Source organism: Caretta caretta, chromosome 1 (assembly GCF_965140235.1).
Source record: "Caretta caretta isolate rCarCar2 chromosome 1, rCarCar1.hap1, whole genome shotgun sequence".
In the NCBI taxonomy this organism is placed as follows: Eukaryota; Metazoa; Chordata; order Testudines; family Cheloniidae; genus Caretta; species Caretta caretta.
This window is the reverse complement of record NC_134206.1, coordinates 341,359,228-341,380,655: the sequence shown is the minus strand read 5'-3', so window position 1 is coordinate 341,380,655 and position 21,428 is coordinate 341,359,228. Positions and strand designations below refer to the sequence as shown.

Sequence of the window (21,428 nt, the reverse complement as noted above, 5' to 3'; positions counted from 1 at the left end):
AAGACACAGCAACTCAGGTTAGCAGCTTGAGTCTATTAGGGGAGCCTGGGATTGAATTTGAGCTGGTCTAATGTGAGTTGAAAGCCAAGTTCATTGCTATTTTACCCCAAGTTTGCTAATTTGAGTTAAGAACATGCTGGCCTCTGGCCCCGCATCACTAAATATCTTCAGCATATGTGTCACTTTAAGCACACAAGTAGGGTAATTGGCTGACTGAATTGGGGCATCTAGGATTTTCCTTAACACTAAAATTAAGACAAACGGGTCTGTAATTTCCTGGTTTCCTCCCCGCAGACAACTGTTTTTGTGATTCCTTCCCTGAAGTCTTAGTTATCTCCCTTTCTTTCAGCATTAGTCAGATACTCAGTACTTCCTGACCTAGGTGCCTTTTCTGCACATGGTTCTACTAAATGACTCTAGTACTGCCCATTATGACTCAACTGGTCGTATTTTACAATCTCCAGGTTATGCTGCAGAAATTGTACAGCTGTGCAACGTGCTCTGTCTTTAGAGATTTAAAGTAAAAAATGACTGTTGAGCTGGACCCTCAGCTTTCTCTAGGGGAAAAACAAGTAAGTTTCTAGCCCTTTCCCTTGTGAAGCTAGCCTCAAGCGCATACCTTCATGTAAACCAATCACTAGAGTGGAAAGGAGCAAGAGACTGGGAAGGACCTAACCACCTCCCCTTCCCTTGTGCAAGACACAGAGCCTCATCCAGCTCCCACTGAGGTCAATAAGGAGTCTTTGCACTGATTTCAGTATGAGTTAGGTGAAGATTGCAAAGAGCAAGCAAATACACTTGAATTCATTCCATGCAAAGCACTCATAGTCTTACACAGTAAAAGAGAAAAAGTTACAAGACTGGAATGTATTGCCAGCCTTCAGAGTTTAACAGTTATGAGTCAGGCCACACAAAAAAATCATTAAATTGGTTTAAACCCCAGAAGATTGTTTTTAAGTTCTCCTTCTTTGCCTTCCGGGTTCTGTGACTTCAGTGCTTCATGTTTTCAAACTTTTCTCTGCCATCATGAGTGTTAAATCTTACTTCAAAAAAAAAAAAAACCAATGCTGAGATTATCTTGCAATCTATTGATTCTAGCAGCTGGAGCTTTTAAGAAATACACCCAAAATCATGAAACTCATGATTAAATCATGTGTTGGTAACATGGCAGTAGCCGACAGTACAATTGGAAACTATAATGAACAAGTGGTATCCCAATTTAGACTGTTTAAATATAGTTCCAAAATAAAGTCTGCTGTTCCTCCCCTGTGTGAATGTGACAGGTAGCTGTCATTTTTTTTTTCAAATGGTAGTAGTATTTTATTGTCTTATGTGCTGGTTTGTCTTTGGGGATTTCCAAGCAGATATTGTTTCGAGGTTGTTGGGTTATTTGTTTTGTTTTACTCAAATAAGTTCTGTTATAGTTTGACTGCTAATGCTTATTAATTTGGTTTGAATTATGCATGTATGTATTGATTTTACTCTTTGCCAAAAATCTTTACTTCTATTTGTAACATCTCACTCCTTATGAACATGGAGGAGGGGAATATATTTGTAGGACATTTCTTTGGGTAATTAACTTCCCACTCTGATCTGTTTAGTTTTTTGTTGCGATGTCTTATTGAATACTTCCCCGCACCACCTGTGCATAAGATATTTAATGGTGGAATTTATTTTTATATCAGAAGCAAACACAGGGGGAAGACCTGTCATAAATCCTGGAAGTGCCTTTTGGCTTTTGAAACAGAGCCATCTTTACAGTGAATCACTTCAGCCTATCCTATAACTCCTAGAACGGTTATATTGGCTAAGGACCTCAAGAACCTCACTGGAAGTCAGGCATTCCTGAGTTCTAATCTTAGTTTTGTTTCAGATTTGCTTTGAAGCCTTGGGAAAGTCTTAATTGCCCTACCTCACTCTCCCCACCTGTAAAGAAGAGATAATACTTACAATTACCTACCTCCCAGGACTGTTGTGAAGATTAGAAAGCACTTCACAGACAAGAGTTAAACTTAGCGTTGTATCATGGGTTGGTATTATTATTAATAATTAATTAACAACCCTTCCTGCCCTCATACTATCCTCTCCTCCTCTCTCTCCCACCCTCCCACCCCCTCATAGTTGAGTAAAAAAAAAAAAGTAGGGTTACTCAAGGTTACAAGGTTACTCAATCTGGGCAGTGGCTGACTGGGATAGCATAGTTTATAGTCATGTGACACCGTGAAGCTACCAATCAACATCAAGTGTTGACCTCTTGATTAGATGCTTGCACGTTTCCCTCAGACATAGAGACACTGACAATTTCCACTGTCTTATTGCTGGCCTTTATCAATCCTGAAGGACATGGGTCCAACACACAGGAGAGAAATTAGTATCTTAGTATTTTGGACCTGACCAAAAGTAAGAAAGCTTTGAAAATCTTCCAATCTCTGGCCCGTATTTACTTACCCAAGAGGTTCAAACAAGCATCGAAGCATCTGTGTGTTTATCTGAACCAAACCTGTGAGCTTTCTGAGGCCCATCCAGCACTTTAAAAAAATCTGACCTGATAAAAAGTAAAATGGAGTGTTTCTAAATGTGAGAAGTCAAATGGGTGAATATCAGAAAATGTTAATAAGCTACAAGCACTGACCTAAAGTTAAGGAATTTTATAAAGGTATGAAGAGGGGAAAGGTGAAGACTACTAAACTGAAATTTAAGTAAAGGCTAATAAAAAATTATGTCTCTTAAAGATTTAAAACAGATCAAGCAGTGAAGAGAGTTGGGGAGAGCATTACAAGAAGTTAAATACAGTTGTTCAATGTGGTCTAGGCAGAGGACGTGATCAGGCGAAGGTAGGTAAGTGAAGATGAAAAACACAAGGAGCCTGATTCACTATTGTGTTACTCCAGTTGTCAGTGAAATTGTTGTTGTTTGTATTACAGTTCCACTTAAAATGCCTCCATAAGATCAGGGCCACATTACCCTAGGTGCAATTGCAAGAGACAGCCCATGCCCCAAGGAGCTTACAATCTAAACGCAATGAAGTCACACCAGAGTAATACTAGTATAATACAGAGGTGAAGCAGGCCCAAGAATGAGAAGATCTATGAGATCTGTGTGAAAGACAAAATATAAGAGGCAGAAGAAAAAAATCAGAATTTTCACTGGCAAAGCTCCCCCTTCAAAAGATAAAAACTTCTGCCTTTTTAACTAGGATATAATTTAATGAAATTACATGACCTTTGCAACTGAATGTCTTCAGAGGCAATCAGCCACAACTGAATCTGTACTGTGGTGATTAGGAAGCAGCGGAGCCAAGCAAACCATGGTATCATCTGCATAGCAGTGAAAATACAAGCAACAGTGCTGAAAAAATAAAATCAATCCATAAGGCAGCATGTAACTACTGAAGAATGTAGGATCTAGACCAGAACACTGTGGCCCACCAGAGTACAAACTATGTGGGTCAAATGAAAATGTGCTAGTAAAATCAAGATAAGAATGTTGGTCAGAAGAAAGTCAATTCCAGCTAAAGTTATGCCAGAGAGCTCCAAATTGCATTCGTAATTGGAGTGAAGTGAATCCCAAATCTACCACCTTATTATGTTACCCCCAAGCATAATCTCTTGCCAAAGGGAACTGTAATTTTTATGACTGCCTTGAAATGCAGCCAGGTAATTACCTGCAGGAAATGTTCATTTCACTATGTGTTAATCTAGAGAGAGGAAAACAAGTTAAATAGCATGATAAACAATCTAGTTACCATGGAGCCCTTATAAAGGAAACCCTAGGTGTGGTCTTGTGGGAAATATTTCATTGGAATAAGTGTTAATCCAAAGAGAAAGCTTCACCTTTAGTGGGTACACACAATGCCTGCATTTGAGACTGAACGCCTTGAAATACTATTTCTGAATGACTAGAAATTGCCTTTGAACTGCACAGGCCTAATATAATGATGCTGATTGTCAGACCATTAGTTGTGGTTTTTCAGCAATCAAAATATAACATTTCTGCTTAAGAAGCTGGTTATCTTCAGAGGTATTGATTTATTTTACTTTGGCTACAATTATTAAGTTATTTATTGCATTCCATAAAAATCTGATATTTATAGGTTGGGGAGCATGGAAAAATTTAATTTGCAAAAAAAAAAGGGGGGGGGAGAAGACAGGTTTTTGCTTTTAAGACTGACTCTGTACGTTACCAACAAGATTTTTTTTTTTCATATCTGTTGGTTGGTTTCCTATTGCAGCTTTGATCTTGCATGCAAAAAATGGGACAGCGTAAAAATTCTCTGAGTAGTTTCAGGGGGTTAAATCATTTGTCTTTAATGCTAATACAACCTTATTATGATTCCACAACCACTGGAGAGTTTGACATTATCACATTAGCTGCTAATGTATAAATGCAATGCTAATGTACTAGAATTAAAATACTGTATACAGACTTATCCTTAGCTCAGCCATTAAAAATACATTAATGTTCTTCTTGCAAATTGGCTCTTATATGTAATTTATTCAGCAGTATCTATTTGTGTGTGTGTGTGTATCTGTATTTCCCTGGAAAGTTAATATTCTGCCTTTGAAAGCTTTTAGTTTAAAAATGCAAAATATGACACACTGATATAGCCTTTGTTATTTTTAAGAACAATGCAGTTTAATGGCCAGAACAAGGAAACTAAGACTTCTGGGTTCTGTCCTGGCTCTGCTATTCACTTGGGCAAGTTCTTCTTCCTCTATGTGGCATAATATACCCATCTATAAAATCAGTAGATTTACTTACTTCATGTTGAGTTTGAGACTTATTTCACAGATGTTAGTAACTATTTTCAGATCCTCATAGGAATCACACTATATAAGTGCAAAGTATTTGTTGTTACAAATAAGAGCTACCAATGTATGGGAGAAAGAAATTAATCTGTCTGCTTCGGGGAGGGGGAAGGGTTTAAGTGCATTATTTAGATAGTGCAGTGTTTAAAACTGTGTGTGTTTGAAGTAGGTGGCGCATATGATGACAAAAACATCTCCCACGTGACTGCTGCCTTTTTCCCCCCATGCAGCAGAGTTTTAAAGCCTTGAAAAGCAAGCTCAGAGCTGAGTAGAAAGCTTTCTGGAACAGCAGTAGGCATGTAGCAGCACACTTCACGATAACAGCTTTCAGGACACAGGAGATGAAAATGCAATGAAGTATATAGGCTATAGAAAAACTTGGCCTCAGGCAGTGTGCTTTCATTTCGGTAGTTTTAACTCTTAAAATACTACAAGGCACTTTAAGAAATTTCTTTGTAGCTTGTTTTTGAATATTAAAAATCTAAAAATATGCTGTTTTTCATCCAGCGAATATTATTGTGGATCGGGGCTCCAAAGTACAGATGTTGCATTTAGATAGATCTGCTTTTATATGATTAAGAACCATGTGTGTTTCCTCCGATGGGAACGACCACAGACACTTTAGTCAGTTGCAATTTCCCCTTTAAATGTAAATTGGAATATTTAATCTCAGGCTACAACTTCATATGCTCTCTGCCAACTGATAGAAATGGGTTTGGGCAAAATGGCTCAGGGATGAAAGTCCCTGAGCTGGAGGTATATATAATTGCCTCAAGAAATTGAAAATCTTCGAAGTAGTAGGCTCTAAGCCAAAGAGTTCTTGAAGTTCTTCCTCTTCGTGGATTGCAGTTTATCTAATTCACTGTACACTGTGTCTTCACACGAGTGTCTCTCTCGGTGGCAACTGTATGAACACAAAAATCAGACCAAAGGGCCAGATTCTGATTCCAATTTTGCCAAAGTAAATCTTGAGTAATTCCCTCTACTTCAGTGGAGCAAATCCCTCATATGGCCTATAAAATGGTAATAAATTACAATAGTTATGGTACTGCCAATCCCACGAGCTCAAAAATAATGAGTCAGGCCTCTGAAAATCATGTGATATGGCTTAACATCACATGATCTTGAAAGAAAAAAAGAAAGAAATACATTTATCATCTCTCATATTTGCCTGCTGGTTTCTGAACTTTTAGGGTGCAGCAGAGTCATACTTCTAAGCTTTTCTCTGCAGCAATGTGGGCCAGGGCTAGAAAGTAACTTTTTTTTTTTTAAATGGTGAGAGTCACATGCCTCCCAGGAGCTGAAGCTTTGTAAAACACACCATCTATCACAAAACTCTCGGGGCAAATCACAAGGGTTGGCAACAACTGCAGTTGTGTGTGAATATAGTGGTATGGGTGTATGTGGTGCTTCCAAAGCAGACAAAAAAGGCAAGGTTTATGTTTTCAAAGGCATCCAGAAGATTTAGCTACATTACGTTCAGTAGGAGTCTCAACCGTAGTCTCAAGTTTGAAATCACCGGACCCTATCCTGCAAACACATTAATACCCATTTATGTAGAGCTTTATACCACAAATAGTCCCATTAATACTAACGGTAGGAAAGCAAAATGATAACTAGTAAGCATTCATAGGATCAGACCTGAGATTATTTCAAGAACAAAAGAAAAATAATAGATCATCAGGGATAGCGGTGTGACAGCGGAAATATCTGTCAATGAACAGCCTCTAGGACAGCAGTTCTCAAACTGTGGGTCAGGATCCCAAAGTGGGTGACCCCATTATAATGAGGTCGCGAGGGCTGGCATTAGACTTGTTGGTACCCGGGGCCGAAGCCCAAGCCCCGCCGCCTGGGGCCAATGCCAAAGCTTGAGGGCTTCAGCCCCGGGTGGCGGGTCTCGGGTTACAGACCCCCCCGCCTGGGGCTGTGGCCCTTGGGCTTTAGCTTTGGCCCCTCCAGTCGGGGCAGCAGGGCTTGGGCGGGCTCAGGATTCGTTCCCCCATCCTGGGGTCCTGTAGTAATTTTTGTTGTCAGAAGGGGGTCATGGCGCAATGAAGTTTGAGAACCTTTGACTTAGAAGAAGGTACTCAAGAGAGCAGATCATTTGCGTTGATTATTTCACATACTTCTCATGGGTTCCATATACTGTTTGAAATTTTAATTAGTTCACTTTTTATCTGATTTATTATTTTGAATTATTTCAAATGTTATGAGAGAACCTAGGGCCACTGAAGTCAAAGGGAGTTTTACCATTGCCTTCAGTGGTGCCAGGATTTCACTGTATTTTAAGACTTTCCTGGAAGTAATCCAATTGATAGACAATTCTCTTTAAAATAAATAACCAACCAGGGTTAAAAAAGTTTGAAAGTCTTCAGTGAATTTTGTTTCCTGCCCACCCCCTCCCCCCACACACACAATTTGGCTTTCTTTTATCCATTTCTGGGTTGTGGAAATTCATGATTTACAGTGTTAAGAGGCATGGATAGTTCAGAAAAGCCTGAAGTATCCAGACTGCTCAAGTTTGTCCATAACTAATCATAATATGTCTAAGAAACTTGTTTAAACCAAGTTAAAGAGAAATGATACCCTTTTTTTTTATTTTTGTGATTTTTTTCCCTATTTAATCCAAGGATAAAGAGAGAATATTCTTTATCCTTCCAATATAGTAACAAATTCATTTTATTTGTTTACAGTCAACTCTTATTACTCCAGCTGTACTCCTTAATTTGTTAAGGCTGGTTTCTCAGCTGATGCTGATCAGTGTAGCTTCAGTTAAGGATCTGGTCCCTTAAAGTTTAAAAAAAAATGGTTCACAAAAAAAGAAAAAATAAGCTATATTCACAAAGCATACTATTCACAGTGAGTAATTTGACCAGCTGTATTTGTAATAAACTTTATGGTAAGAAAAATATTTGTCTTGCTTGGTTATTTTGTTTTTATTTATTTCAAGTTAAACTATATAGCTTGCAATTGTTAGTTGTCTCTTGAATGGCAACAATTGAGCAGATTTTAACTACTCAGCTGTTCAGAACATTCCTCTAGGCAGCATTAGATACTGTGGTGAATAGATACTATAGAAAACCCTAAGATACATAGCATTAAAAAATGATTGACTTTCATGGGTCAGATTGTGCCCTGTGGAATTCAGTAGGATTGCACAGGTTGTAAGTTAAGGGTAGATTTTGACCAACAGCATGTTTAAATAAAGCTTTAACAGCATTACTTTGGTTCATATATTGAAACCCAAACATTACTGGTATTACTGTTGTAGCATATGTAACCCTTCTGCCCGTCAGAGTTGGCAGCAACAAGGGCCGGGTTCAATATCTAGGGGATCAATTCCAATAACACAATGCAAAACCGCCTCGAGCCCCCACCCAGTGATCTGGGACAAATATATACCACCCCCGCTGGGCGCCTCCAAAAGGCAATACTTCCCCTCTCACAAGCACATAGTCTGAGTGTAGCAAAAAGCCTTTTAATAACAGAGAGAAACAATGTGGCATTATGTTGGGGAAACACCACCAACAGGATTCATAATACAACCCATGAGCAAAAACCCACCCCAAGCAAATTGGGGCATGCCCTTTCCCTTTGGTTCTTGAGTCCAGCAACCCCAAATCACCCAAAGTCCCAAAAGTCCAATGACCCAAAAGTCTCTGTCCCTGGTCAGGGGAGCCCCAGAGTTCGAAAGTTTATCTTCAGAGCTTTACCTCCCAACCTGGGTGGAGATGGGGGGCAGGGGAGAGAGAGAGGTAAGGGGCACCTTACATGATCTGAAGCTGACCGCCCCACAGCTTCATAGGCCTTCGTTCCGCTCCACCAGCCGCCCCACAAACTGCTTCGCTCAGCTCCACTCTGCAGCCCACAAGCAGCTCCCGCCATCCCACGAACTGCTCCACAATATATCTTCAGGCTCCCCCACTACTTAACACAACGCTCAGTGATTTCAGCTCTTAGTCAGTTCAGCTCTTTGGTGAATTCAGCTTGTAGTAGGGGAGCCTCAGTGCTGGTGCACCATTAGCCCAAAGTGAGCTCAGCAGCCTGTAACTAGACTCCTAATGGAATCAAAATTAGCTCTGATATTCCACAGTGGAGAGAGGAGGAAGTGCAATTAGCATGTAAGGCCCTCACCAAGGGGCCCATGCCACCAAGTATTAATACTTGTCCCCAGCCTCTCTCAGTTCAGAGTTTTGGAACCCATGACCCTTGCCTAGCGAGTGCTACTTAGTTGATGGTGAGTCCCTCCATCATAACAAAGGGCCAAGTACAGTTCCAAGCACAGTTCCCATAATCAGGGTAATAACAATTTATCCTTCCTGCCCCAATAACAGAGACACTGGGGATCCCACAGCAGCCAAACTGACCATTTGGGCAGCTATGGCCTCATTCTAGGCGGGGTGGGTGTGCCAATGCAAATGATATCAGCCCCTGAAGTTCTTTTCCACAACTTGCCACACCTCACAACCAGATGTCAGGGTGAAGCTCATCCTGACACTGCTTACACATATTTTACATCAGTATTGTGATTATAAAGTTAAATAAGCAAATGGATAGATAAAAGGTTCATGAACCATATGTGGAAGTCTCCCTGAAGGCATGACTCTTTAAAACATATCAGTAAAAAGTATGACTCAGGAGATTAAGAACGAAAGGGGCTTTCAGTGAGTTCTGCTGCCATTTCTAATATAGCCTGAGTTGGTAGTGATTGAAAGTGTTGCAGTGTTGCAGGCTGTCTAGTGGCGTGTGTGAAACAAGTTGGTGGTCTCAGTCCTGCTCCAAGTGGACAAGGCAACCACAACCACATCCTGCACACATCTCAGCAGACAGGCCAGGAATTGGATGGACTGTGGAACTAAACTATCCTTTCACCCCTCCCGGTCAAGTTGTTACGTTGGTGGGGCAATGTGGGGCAAGTTCACATTGTACAACTGCCAGTGGCATTTGAGCTGTGACTAAACAGAGCATCCCTCTACAGAGTTGTCACTCGCGCGTTTTACACCTGCATTAAATACAGTTAGAAATTAAAATGTATAGATATGAGCTTCTACTAACATCTATTTTGGCACTGTTTGTCCGAAGCAAAGCCGAATTATTGCAGGTCCCAGTATATTTTGTTTTTCTCCACCAATTATCTAAAATCTTGATATCTAGAGCATGAATGCCAAGGCTAAAACGTGCATTCAATTAAAAGACAACACGTAACCGACCTATATGATAGTTCATTCATGAGATCATGTGACCTGCAGTCATAGCGATAAGTCAGTTGATTGAGTTGGGTTGGCTGTAAACTCTCCAGGGATTGTGGAATCATCTAAAATTAGATGACACTGCACATTCTGGAGAGAGCTTTGAGATCCAGTCTCTATTTCTAATATTTCTTTTATGAGATGGGTATATAATTTGTCCCATAGACTATCCTTGTAATCCTTTAATGCTTTTTTTATTATCTTAAAGTACTTAGGTATCAAATGAAATGAGCAATTAAGTGATTTATATTTAAGGTTTACACTCAGTTTAGGGCTTAGCTACCTAACCTCCCATGAAGAGGAGACAGACCTTGCACAGTATTTACCACTTCCTTCCGACAGCTACAAAATGGTGCTTTTTGTAGCTGAATCTAGTTGTACATATCAATCCCAATTGCCTACTACTCTGCAGCAAATTAATATTTTTATTTCAGGTTATTGCATTTGTTTAGTGAACTACAGGATAGTTGTCCCACTCTTCCTCAATTTCAAAACAATAAAGTCAAAGCATTTTGCTCACTGGGGGGAAAACTTTACCAATGAACGGGTGGTTTAGCATAATGATCAAATGACACTTTTTATATTACCAAGCCACAAAGGAAGCTCAGAGAAAGGTTGTAGGTCTGATATAAACCTACACCAGGAAGCTCATAAAGAGAAAAGGTGCAGAGAAGCAGCGATCGCTTGATCTATGGGATTGTGAGGTATTTTAACAATTTTCTTATGTCGCATTGTCTTGAAAGATATTTTAATGGAAATGATCTGTGGGTCTGATCCTTTGGGGAGCTAAGGGCCCTTTCAAAGGCAGTTAGGAATCGCTGTGCCATGCCAGATGAAGCCATAGGTACAGTTCCTCTGAAATTCAGCCACCCTGAGTAACACACATAATTGGAAGAGGGAAAGGGACATTTTGTACAGAGATTCTGGGTGAATGCCTACTTTTCCAAAAAGTGCCATGAGGTTTTTACATCCTCAAAGAGAAGGACTGTGGTTTATAAAGTCTTTTCTGTTACCAGATGAAAGTGCATTTAAAAGACACACATGCATATTCATATGATCTTTCTTTTTCTATTTCCCCCCCTCTGATTCGGTGGTGATTTGCTTGTCTTTTTTTAATTGCACGTTACCACAGTGACAAATCTACTGTTGCGGGGGGGAGATTAATCAAAAAGCAAGGGAATTTAGAGTTAAGTCTGTGGTTCAGCAACTAATCCACCTCATTATGATTGTTTTGTACAGTGTATAGCATTTGTAAGATCATTTTTTGTTTAGGGAAGCTGCCATGCTTTGGTACATTGGGCAAATTAAACACTGTCAGTTTAAAAAAAAATTGCACATCTGTCTTTTTTTTTTTTTAATCCGTTGTTACAAATGACACCTAAAATGACTAAAACTGAAAGAGATTGGGGGGCGGGGGGAAATAATGGTTCCAATTTTTTTCACTTGGTTTACTTTGCACACTTTGTATGGTCAGTTTCTGGTGTTATTTTAGGTGGGGCCTTCAGGCAAGTTTTTCTCTCTTCTCCTCTCCTGGTGCTAACTGTAAAAAGAGGTTGTCAAGCTACAACAATTGGCAGAAAGATTCAATTTTTAAATTGATAAGATTTCAAGCAATATATGACAAGATCAAGCAAAGACTCACTTACTGTAAATAAGCTTGGAAGGATTTGATTTGTATCAGTAAATATTGATAAATGTTAACTTCATCATACCCACACACAAACAGGCAAACAATATTTCCATTGGTGATAACTGAAATTTACAGGTCGCCAATCTAAGCATAATGCTGCTTGAGAAATTGGAGTTTGATTTTAATACTAAAATTTTGACATGATGATTCATTCGTGTTTTGGTGATTACGAAGCTTAAACTTTTTGAATCTCAGTGTCTGTTGTCATTAAATAATTGTCTGACAGCCTCACACACATTTCCCACAACTGAGAACATTTAAATAAATAAAAATTTAAAAATGCTTTTTAATTTTAATTTTCCACCACTGTGAAAATTTAAATTGATAACAATTGAAAAAAAAGCTTTAAAATGAACATCAATATTATCCATTGAAATTATTTTAAAAAAAATAGAAATCTGAGTCTGCCAAGGCTAGTTGCAAACAAACTTCCTTATCTTAGCTATTAACAGCTTAAAGCATTGAAAATGAAAGCATGTCAGGGAAGTGACATCATCCGCTGAGAGTGGCCTCATATCGGTTTAAAATTAGGAAACATGTTGAGCAGAATGAAGCAACATCTCTAATGGTATCTTGATCCCCTTTGGAAAAAAAAATCACTCAAACCAGTCAAGTTGGCAAGTAGAATTCTGCAAGGCTGAAATGGAAGTTAATACATGTTTGAACAATTTTTTACAAACTGATTTATTTTCAGAGCTCTTTGTGTCCTGAAATCTGTCCTGCATAATATTTTAATCAAATACTGTTTATTTAATAGACCGTCATGGTTAGTGCAAATGAAATGCAAACCTCTTATAGGTAAGACCACAGTGGCTCTGAGGGAGTGTGTAAGGAGAATCTGTTGTGAAAATATACACACAATATTTATATCCATCATTCCCGGAGTTGCCTTTGGAGTCACTAATCTGTCATGAAAATATATTAACACATACTTATCAAAAATGCACTACAAAATTCTATGCAGTTAGTATGAATGTACTTGGCGCTGGGGAAGTCTCTGAATGCATCCGATGAAGTGAGCTGTAGCTCACAAAAGCTTATGCTCAAATAAATTTGTTAGTCTCTAAGGTGCCACAAGTCCTCCTTTTCTTTTAGCAGAATTACAATGTCCAGTTTTGGGTGCCACACTTTAAGAAAAATGTGAACATATTGGAGAGAGTCCAGGGGAGAGCAACAAAAATTATATAAAGTTTAGAAAATCTGACCTATGAGGAAAGGTTTTTAAAACTGGGCACGTTTTAGTCTTGAGAAAAGAAGACCGGGGGAAAGGGGGGGGACCTGAGAAGTCTTCAGATATGTGAAAGGCTCTTATAAAGCACATAGGGGTCAATTGTTCTCCATGTCCATTGAAGAAGTTATGACTTAATTTGCAGCAAAGGAGACGTAGGTTAGATTTAGGAAAACTTTCTAACTGTAAGGACAGTTAAGTACTGGAATAGGCTTCCAAGGGAAGTTGTGGAATCCCCATTGTTGGAGGTTTTTAAGAACAAGACCTGTGAGGGATTTTGTAGGTTTGTAGGTTTACTTGATCCTGTCTCAGTGCATGGGGCAGGACTAGATGACCTCTCAAGGTCCCTTCTAGCCCTATATTTCAATGATGCTATGAAATACAGGGATTAGGGCTTCACATCAGGACAGAGAAGAGGGAGTTAGTAGCTAGGCTTTGACTAATCTTACAGCCAGGTATGAATACAATTAAATTAGAGACAGTCCTGAACCAAAACCCATGAGTTATGAAGGTTTTGGAATGTAAACATGAGGATGGATGCAGATTTACAATTATTCCATGTCTCTGCAACATGCCAAACTGAAGTGTTAACATCCTGCGCCATCAGAGTTAGGCTGACCAGACAGCAAGTATGAAAAATCGGGACAGAGGGTGGGGAGTAATATGCGCCTATATAAGAAAAAGCCCTAAATATCAGGACTGTTCCTATAAAATCGGGACATCTGGTCACGCTAATTGGAGTCCAGATTGGAGTTTTATTGCTTGCACCAGTCCCTAAATGAAATCTTCTAATAGTGGCCACCATGCTAATTTTCTGACTGTTACTTATATGAGGTGGTTTCATAACACAGTGTGATTAAAATTATGGCCTTGCTGAGAGTTCTTCCATATTGCTGACCATTAGGCCTGGGGAAGGCTGACATGGGTTTTGCTGTATATAAATTAATATAAAGAGAATACAAAAAATGGTGGGTCTTCTCTTAGTCTTCTTTTCCAAGTATGTTCCAATCTAAAAGCCCCTCCTCTTCTTGTAGGGCATTTTTTTCAAATATAAGCAGTAATTTGAAAGAATTAGGCATAATTCTATATTCTTGATTTCTACTACAAAAAGGTGTCATACATTGTATGGAGGTACTAGGGACACACCAAGAAGGAGAGAACCACTGAGGACCAGATTTCCTGCAAGGTACAACTCCAGTGACTTCAAAAGAATTTAGTGAAATTCCATTGGGGACTAATTCAGTTCTTTATCTTAAGTAGAAAGAATAAGATGCAGTTTTACTCAATATAATTTCTACAGAAATAAGCAATACATTTGCAGATCATTCTGATCAGCAGAATGTTATCAGGTCCTCTGGATTAAAGAATATTCTCCAAAGTTCAAATAAAACTTCCACACCATTTCTCAAGAGGCCCTAGCAGATGCATCCATGTACACCCATTCTTGCAACTAGAAATTAGATTGTTCTATTCATGGATCTCCATTCTGTACTTAATGGTAGCATTTATTTTTAACTCTGCTGCTGTTGCCTTTTCTCTCCGTCTTCTAACCCTGTGTTTGGGTTTCAGTAGCTCCCAAGTGCCACTGCTAAGCTCAACAAGAGCTACCCATGGATTAGCAGTGAAACAAACCCAGATATAAGCTACCTTTTAGCTTATAAAGTTTGTAAACTCCAAACTTGATGTGGTGATGCTGAAGTAATGCCTGTCCCAGGATGGATTGTAGGTGGCAGGCAGCACAGAGTTCTTGGTTTAAATATCGCCCACAGTCTTCTGCCAGACATGCACTAGTAGATGTTCTTTGCTATTTGATGAAAATTGATTTGGGTTTATTCAAGTGTTTGTACAGTTTGTGTGGGCCAGTCACCCAGTCGTATTTTGGAGCATACAGAGCAGAAAGTTGTGATAGCTGCATAATACGTGGAAGGAAAAGCAGGTTATTATACAATGTAATACACTGAATCATATTAATCCACAGATGCGGAAAAAAAGGGAATTAACTTTGCACCTATAGTCATTCTCCAAACTGGCCAGCCATGAAGCTCTGGCCCACTGTGCAACCAGGGCAAAGAGACCAGCTGTGATTGGCCAGTTCTGCTGATCAGTTAGAAGTGCTTTGAAATATATTACTCAGAGAGTTCCTGCAAGACGATGAGGAAGGGATTGGTGCATTTGGCTGCATAGCAACACCACAGTTCATTCATTCCCTTTAGAGTAAAGGCTGAATTTCTAATCAAGCTGCTGCTGAATGAACCTTCTAACAGGAGCGGGGTAAGGTTTCTGAACAAGTTAAAGGGTTTCATTCAGACTGGTTTATCAGTCTTTAAAAAGTGATTGTGAATACCATTACTTACTGTCTACCTCTAGTGTTTCTCAAGCATGCCACTGAAAGCTAGATAGCATTCTGCAGGTTTAGCAGTAATCTGAATGCAACAGATACATACCTCCAAACTACAGATGTTGAAAAGACTCAAAATCCAAAGGTGCCGTATGTTGCTAGTAATTGAAAGCAGGTGCCCTGAAGGAAGTAGAGATTCTATTTCACTTTGTGAAGTATCCAGTGGCAGTGCAGGCAAAAATTACTTTCAAAAGCTTCATTTGTTAGGGCTAGATATAGCAGATTAAAACTGCTTTTACCGTCTATATCACAGTAGCCCTATGAGGGCTGATCAAGGCTCCATTTTGTCGATGGGAAAACTGTAAGGAAAAAGCAGTAGAGACAGTCCCTGCATAAAGAGCTTAAAACCCAGGTTAATGACAAGATCCAATGGGGTATGAAGAATATGGAGCAGAGGAGAAGGTAACAATAGTGGGTGTAGATTTGAACCCTGATCCTAGTAGAGTCCTGCTCCTCCAATACTTTGGATTTGTTCCTGCTGGACAAACTTCCACTTGTCCCTCCCTCCTAACTCCACTATAATGGACACTTATTTTTCTCCCATTCCTAAGTACTCTCTCTTCCACTACCAACTGTTGTTATTGAGACAGCCTAACCCAACTGGTGGACTACTGACCATTAGCAATCAGCCATGTGGTGTGCTGCTGACAGAGCCTAGTCCTCGTCATTGGGCAGGATTGAACCTGGGGCTTCTGGAGCTAAATGCGTGAGCTAAAAGCCACATGGCTCTTAGCTAAGGCTATAGCAGACTCATCAATCTCTAGGGTTAGGTGCCACTAGAGGGGGACAGAGTGCAACACTTATCAGACATAGGTTACGCTACCACATTCCATGTTGCCTTGACTTCCCTGTTTGGATCCCAAGGATTCCAGCATCTGGCCCTGGAATTGTGTTCATCTTGATAATGAGTAAAAGCTTCATAAGTGGTCTTTATGCATTGCTGCTGTTGGATTTTTAGGAGGGCATGGTAGGGATGTGTTTGGTTTTTAATAAACTGGTGTTAGGAATGTAGGATTTGTCACACCAATGTATCAGCAAGATGGAGAGGCATGGGAAATGTGTTGGGACTCCGGTCAGGTATATAGTTATACCACCAAATTGGGGTCAGCCCGTTCATTCAGTCTAGTCTCTGTCGTATGGCTGTAGCAAAGTATTTGAGACTTCATAAAATGGTCCCCAGCCAATTTTGTAGGGCTGGAGGTTGGAGAAGCTGGAATTCTATTTTGGTCTCTGTCACAATTAGCTTACATCATGAATCATAATAGCTAATTCTCAGCAGACACAGGCATTAGAAACATTCTTGGTTATAACATTTTCCATCCCTTTAATCCCTTGCAGTGGATAGTGTCTAATGGAATTTCACCATATCACCAGTGCAATTCTGGTCCTGCCCCACTGAAAACACCTAAACCTAAACCAAGTTCAGAAAGTGCTGATCATCTTATAGTCACTAGACTCAAAGGTTAAAGCCCTCTATGTTCAGTCCTACAGAATTACTTTTTAAAAGCCTAGTGTGCTTTATATATGCAGGGGTGTGTGGGTTAACAACAAATTTGTTCTCTTACATATATAGTTGCAGTCAATATTTTCCAAAAAATATAACTTTTCCCATCGTTCAGCTAACACCATCTGTCAGAAAGAGAGAACCTTTCTTTCGCTATTTTACATTCTGAACACGGAGCATAGATTTTTCTGGGGAAAACCGAGATTTATTTGAATGCTTTTTAATCAGTAGCCCAAGATTTTCAAAATAAGATGCATAAAGTTAGGCCCCTGAAACCACATTTAGGCATCTAAAGAAAAGGGCTGATTTTCAGCAGGAGCTGCTGAATGCTCATCAATTCTGAAAACCAACCCCTTATTTAAGTGCTGCAGGTGCTTAACTTTGGCCAAGATTTTAAAAAATAGCTGTCTAATAGCTATTACATTTGCTGTTTTTGTTTCCACCATCTCTCAAAATGGAAAGAGCACTTCCCAAGCCTTCTTTTATACTTAAGAAACATAAAAGAAGACTCTGTCTCTTCCATAAAGAGCTTTCAATATAAGGTTTTAAAATATTTAGTCCTGGTTGTACCATTGGTATGTAGTAAAGCTATATGTAGAAGCTAAAGATAAGACAAATCATAAGCTAAAGATAAGACAAATCATGGTGTAGTGGTTAGAGTAGAGGGCTGGAAGTAAGGAATCTGGGGAATTCCCAGCTCTGCTACTGGCGTGCTTTGTGACCTTGGTCAAGACACTTGATCTCCCAGTGCTTCAATTTTCACATCTGTATAATGTGAATAATACCTTACAAGGGTACTGAGAACCTACATTTCTTCACATTTATAAATTGCTTGGGATTCACTGGTGGAAGGCACTATAAAAATACAAAGTATAAGTGTTACATTTTTTCTTAAAATTGTAATTTTTTGGTATACACAGCATAAAAGTATTGAACAAAAGCTGAAATTAGTAACAGTTGTCTGTGAACTATGATGTTTCATGTAAAACATTTGTAGGCACACATCTCTAGAAGGCATATAAACAGTTCTAGTTAATCTTACAAATAATTTCCTCCTATTTTAATGTGAACTGCAAAGGGAGAAAAAAGCTTTCAATTTTTATGGTTTGTAAATATTTGTATAAAGATTGAGCTGCATATGTATTCCCTCTGCACATGTTGGCTGGCTATACCCTCTGTGTATAAAGATTTTTTTTTTACAAGTTAATACAATTTACTAGTGTGAAGAACTAAATTATGATTTTATTAAACACTGTTGAACAATCAACAGCTTTCAATAGGTGCCATACAGCAGTATAGTCACATTATGGCAACTCTGTTGCCTACTTAACAGCAACTGCTGTATGCACAAACAAGCAACAAATGACCAAACTCTGTTCTGCTGAGCTCTGGACAGTGCAGTGAATCCCTTATACTGTGTGTGTATTCCGAAATTTCGAAAATCATAAAGAAGTTTCTCTGAATTAAGGCCCTGATTCTGCAGTTGGAAACATGTAGGTGGACCCTTGCACCGGTGCTTAGCTCTCCAAGCAGGCACCCATGTAGATCCATTTGCACAGTCAAGGTGTATATTTTTTTTTTTCCAAAGTGCTCCTCAAGGCTTTGGTTATCGAACTCCCAGTGAAGTCCAGTGAGGGTTGGGCAGCCAAAGCCCTCTGAGAAAAAGTAATGGAAAGAATCGTAAAATTAAGTGCTTTGTCCAATCTAAAGCGTTTTAAACCGTGGGTTTTCCCCAACTTCCCCTGGGAGGTAATTCCAGTCAGAGGGCTTGTCTTCACTGCAACAGCTAGCTCGAGTTAGCGTATTTGAGATACTGCAGTCAAGCTAGCCTCGTGAAAACAACCTCACTTCAGAACAACACTGAGTTATTTCATTAGTAGAAGAGTGATTGGATTAGCAGAGTTATTGTTCCTGAGTCGTCATAATGGGAGCTGTCGCACCCTCACTGCATTAGTTGCTGGAGCATCAGCTTCACTGAAGTCTCAGCCGACCCCCACCAGAGTATGTCTTCACTGCAGCTGGGACCGTGCCTCCCAGCTCAGGTAGACAGGGACGCTAGCTGCGCTCGAGCTACAGCACTGAAACTAGTATCGGCTGGGGCTAGCCCACGAGCTTGGGCAGCTAGTCCTAGCCGCTGCCGGCGCCGCTATGGCCATGCTGCTGTTTTTGGCACAGTCGCTCAAACAGAGTTAACGCGATTTTGTCGCTTCCAGCTGGAGTGTGGACAGACCCTAATAGGCCAGCTAGCTCAAGCTTAAAGAACCACTTAACACAAGCTAGAGACTTGTGTGTGGGGACAGGAGCGGAGTTGGGGTAAAGCTTGAGTTATAACTCGAATTAACTGTGCTGTGAAGGCATTTCCTTATAAATCTCACTGTTAGGATTTTTTCCCCCGACACCCAGTGTGTAGCACCGATCTTGCATCAGGTTCTTCTAGTCTAAGCCATTGAAATCAAAGAGACTCCAGGCAAGTACAAGGTTGTGCTAATGGATCCCAGAGCAGGATTAGGGTTTATTTTCCTGTATTTAATTTTCTCCCAGTATACCATTTTGTATTTATTCTTAGGTACCCCAAAAACCTTTCCACCTGCAGTTTAGCAGGTCTGGCTTTCTGCCGGAGGATATTTATTTTTGTTCCAGGTTTGAGGCTAATGACAAAAGGTATTCTGGAGAAAAAATTGGGAAAATGAGTTTTCTCATTTTGGAAAGTTGTGTGTCCAAAAATGTGTGGTTTAGCCTCACATTTCCAAAACAGTGGCTCATTTCCATGGAACATAACAAAAATTAAAACTGTAACAGGGAAAAGTTCCCATGTCTACACCATACAGAAACATAAAAATTAGGTATAACTATAGTATATCTATTGTGTTCTGACAGAAGCACGTGCTGAGTCAGATAGTGAATGAATATGAGGAGACAGAGTGAGTTGAATAGCAGATAAGAGAGGGAATGTGGCCATTTATGAACATCATGAGAGCTCTACTGAGTTGAGCTGCATTAGTCTATCACCTATATAGTATGGAAAGGAATGTGCAAGATTCATAGGCCCATCCCAAACCATTTTTTTTCATATTTATTTTCTTATTAGCATGAATCACACAATTAGCAGAGAAACACGGACAAATAACCATTCTGTGGAGGAGGAGATGAAGGAAAAACAATACAAGAATTTAGACTGCCTTGGACTGGCATGAATTTCTCTGCTGACACAAATGAACTCATATGGTTCAATGAGCAGTACTTTACACATTCCTATCTAATTTTGCCAGACTTGTCCCATTCAGTGGGGGAACAAGTATTTGGACAGTCAAAAGAGAGAGGAGATTATGAAATATTTGGGCACCAACGTTGAGAAAATCCAAATGTGTTGAATTTCCTTCTCCTTGACTTCATTGATGAATGGTTTGGAGTGCTCTTTTGAAGTTTGGGGATTAGTTTCAGAGTTATTTATTATGAATATCTGAACTTCTGAGAAGTGCATCTTATTTAAAAAATGGATAGAATTTAGGCTTTAGTAAATTTCTCCAGCTCGCTTTCGGTAACCAAACCTATATAGTTTGTGAGTTTTGGAGGTGAACTGGCTGGGCTGAAAAACCTTGCAGAGTTTGTAGGTTCCAGTAGTTGACCTACTCAACATCTGAAATTATAAACTCTTCCAGGAACTGTCCCTCAAGCTGCTTGGAGTGAAAACGGTTCCCTACTACAGGCCCAGATGGCACCAATCTGTTTCTCTCTCTGAGCATTCCCCTGACTGAGACAAAACTTTGCAATTTGTGAATGACTGTTATGGAGCTTAGGAGTTCCCACCATGAACCCCTCAAAGCCCTATGCCTACTGCTGCAGAGCTTCTAAACTGCATAGAGACTGTTGCATACTTTCTTAGCTGCTTTAGAGGTTTGAAGCTTCAGAGCTACTGCTGTGAGTCTTAAAAGCTCTGGAGTCACTGCTACTTTACAGTTAAGTACTTAAATGTCTTTATTTGTTACTTTAAATATATTACTTTATGTATCTGAGCTTTCGGGACTTTATATCCTTAATATAGTCTATGAGGTGCCACAGGACTCTTTGCCGCTTTTACAGATCCAGACTAACATGACTATCCTTAATATGTTATATCAGCTGATAAAGGAAAATTCTTCTTGCCTTTTCTATATGTCTATAGTATGGTCTTCGAGAGGACTGTATCATGTTTCAACCTACATAGAGCCTTCCATTCTGTTTCAAACACAGAATCTAAGGCCCATCTTGCCAGGATGTTCAGGGAATTGAGCTTTGTGGTTTATATGTTGAGGACAGGTATTTAAAATGTTGATCGTCAATCTCTATCCAGAGCAGCGGTTCTCAAACTTTAGAAACTCAATAACCCTCATTTTGATTTAAAAAAAGTTCACAGACCTCCCCAAGTGCCCCTGCTTCCCGCAGCTCCCATTGGCCGGGAATGGCGAACTGCGACCACTGGGAGCTGCAGGGGGCCGTGCCTGGAGACGGTCAATGTAAACAAAATGTCTTGCGGCCTGCCAACGGATTACCCTGATGGGCTGCCTGCTGAAA

At 39.8% G+C, this 21,428-nt stretch overlaps 1 protein-coding gene across 21 annotated transcripts in view; it reads left to right on the top strand.

Annotated features, from left to right (window-relative positions):
- Positions 1-21,428, top strand: part of CELF2 (CUGBP Elav-like family member 2) — a 689,599-nt gene that overhangs the window by 436,585 nt on the left and 231,586 nt on the right. Inside the window, exon 1 of one of the 21 annotated variants that reach the window (XM_048836628.2) lies at positions 2,815-2,834. The exons of 19 other annotated variants lie outside the window; for them this stretch is intronic. The gene's annotated coding sequence lies outside the window, so the exon portion shown is untranslated. Of the gene's footprint in view, positions 1-2,814; positions 2,839-21,428 lie in introns of those variants that run through there. One more of the 21 variants, XM_075124549.1, reaches the window with a different exon arrangement.